General features: G+C 31.6%; 1 long non-coding RNA gene across 1 annotated transcript; it reads right to left on the reverse strand.

The window, feature by feature from the left end:
• Positions 469–1,158, reverse strand: LOC109132576. Its single transcript, XR_002037599.1, has 2 exons — positions 913–1,158; positions 469–825 (listed from the first exon to the last, which is right to left on the reverse strand). It is a non-coding gene; the product is annotated as an uncharacterized LOC109132576 (long non-coding RNA).

The following is a 1,994-nucleotide window of genomic DNA, read 5'->3' on the forward strand; positions in this document are numbered from 1 at the left end:
ATTACATACTTTTGCTTTGACAATTAGATCTATATATATATATATATAGAGAGAGAGAGAGAGTTGGGGTCAATTGACTACTCCTGACACCTTAAGACTTAAGAGACATCGTGAGTTGGATCCCTACCATCACAGTCTCACCCAATCTCTCAGGAATTAGGAAACCTCAAGCTCTTATGCAACCCGCTCCATACTAGGTCTGGAAACAAGGAAGCATGCAATTGCGTAGCTTAGAATCTCGACCAAATTTGCTTCAACTAATCAAAGACATCTTTAAGACAATCAGAGCCAAACTTGTTCATTATAATCCTTCATAGTGCAAACATATACATCATTTGCTTCTCTCTAATTACTTTCTCAGTTTATATATATATCATTTGCTTCATAATCCTTATATATATAAGTTATATTTTTTTTTTTGAATCTAATGTTAAATTATATTCAAAAGAAAAATACAAATATTTTACAAAGCTTGGATAGAGACTCTTTTCAAATCATATCAAAGCAAAAGAAAGTGTTACATATTAGTAGAATCTTGCTTCAAACCAAAGTTGGATGCTAGAGCCACCATCATTCGTAATTGTGCTTAAACGATTACGGATATTCTTGTCAATGAGTTTTAAGCTTCAAAGCCGGGGAGGGTGTCTCACCATGTTGCTGTTCATTCCGCTCTCTCCATAAGGAATGGATCGTATTCTGAAAAACATATCCCTAAATTAATCTCCTTTTCTTGTCCAAGACAGTCCCTGCTAGGAGTGATATGACTTCTTGCCAGCAGTTTGTGAACTTTTCATAGAGGAACCTCTTCATTAAAGCCTCTCAGACCTGCGAAGAATAGAGACATTGAAAAAATAGATGCTCTCTGGACTCCATAGGATATCCGCAGAAAATAATTATAAACACTCTCGTTACTTTTCCACAGGGAGATGTCACGTTCTGCGGGCTCTCTCTCACCAGCCTATATCGTTGTATTTCCTCCTCGACAGTGCGGAGGAGAGCAAGTCTAAGTTATATTTTACATAAGTCTCAAAGCTAATTAACCTCAGTTTTTTGTCATTCAGATCAAAAGTTTGATCAAAGTATGTGAACACAATGAGCAAAACCATTTTTTTTTTGGCAGCTGGAACAGAAACAAAATAAACGACTGTGTAGTCTGTCACGGACTGTCTGTGTTTGATTGCAACTACACGAAGAAAAGTTCAAACCATGTAAAATGATATTTTATTATATCGGGAATAAATCAACAAAATATTAAATTCTAGAATGTTAATGGCAACGATCCATCCACGCGGCAATGACCATGGTCTTTCGAAAATGACTGGCAGCTACATTAAATATTAAATATAGGAAAAATAATTAACAGATATTTGAAGTATATATCACATACAAACAATATAAATTTTTTATTACCTACGTAAACTATTGTCATCACATAATGACATTCATAAACAAACATAAGTTATGTGGACAACACCATAAATATTCATCTTTGGTGTTTAGTTGGCCAGAATCCAACGTTGACCAGTATTGACCAACGTTGACTAGTGTTAACCGGCATTGACCAGTATTGACTGGCGTTGACCAGAAAAAATATTCAAATTTTTTTTTTCTTTTTCCTAAAAATAATTTTTTTTTGTTTTTATGTATTTTTGATAATAAATAAAAAGATGAATAATTTGTATAATTTACAAAAAAAATAACAACAAAAAGTTATATGATAAAAATATAAAAAAAAATTATATACCCCAAAAAAATAAAAATTATATGACAAACAAAATTTGTGGTATATCTAGTAACTAATTTTGTTAATACAGAAAATATACCAAAAATAATATAATAAAACTATACCACCAAAAATTTTATGTGTAGTAGATTTTTTCATAAAACTATAACAAATATATATCTTTTCCTTTGAAAATCATTTTTTATTTTGTATTTTTACAGGTGGGGTTAGAACACAGAGTCAACACATGACCTTTTTTTTTTTTTTTTTT

The sequence above is a fragment of the Camelina sativa genome, chromosome 4 (assembly GCF_000633955.1).
Source record: "Camelina sativa cultivar DH55 chromosome 4, Cs, whole genome shotgun sequence".
Taxonomy (NCBI): Eukaryota; Viridiplantae; Streptophyta; class Magnoliopsida; order Brassicales; family Brassicaceae; genus Camelina; species Camelina sativa.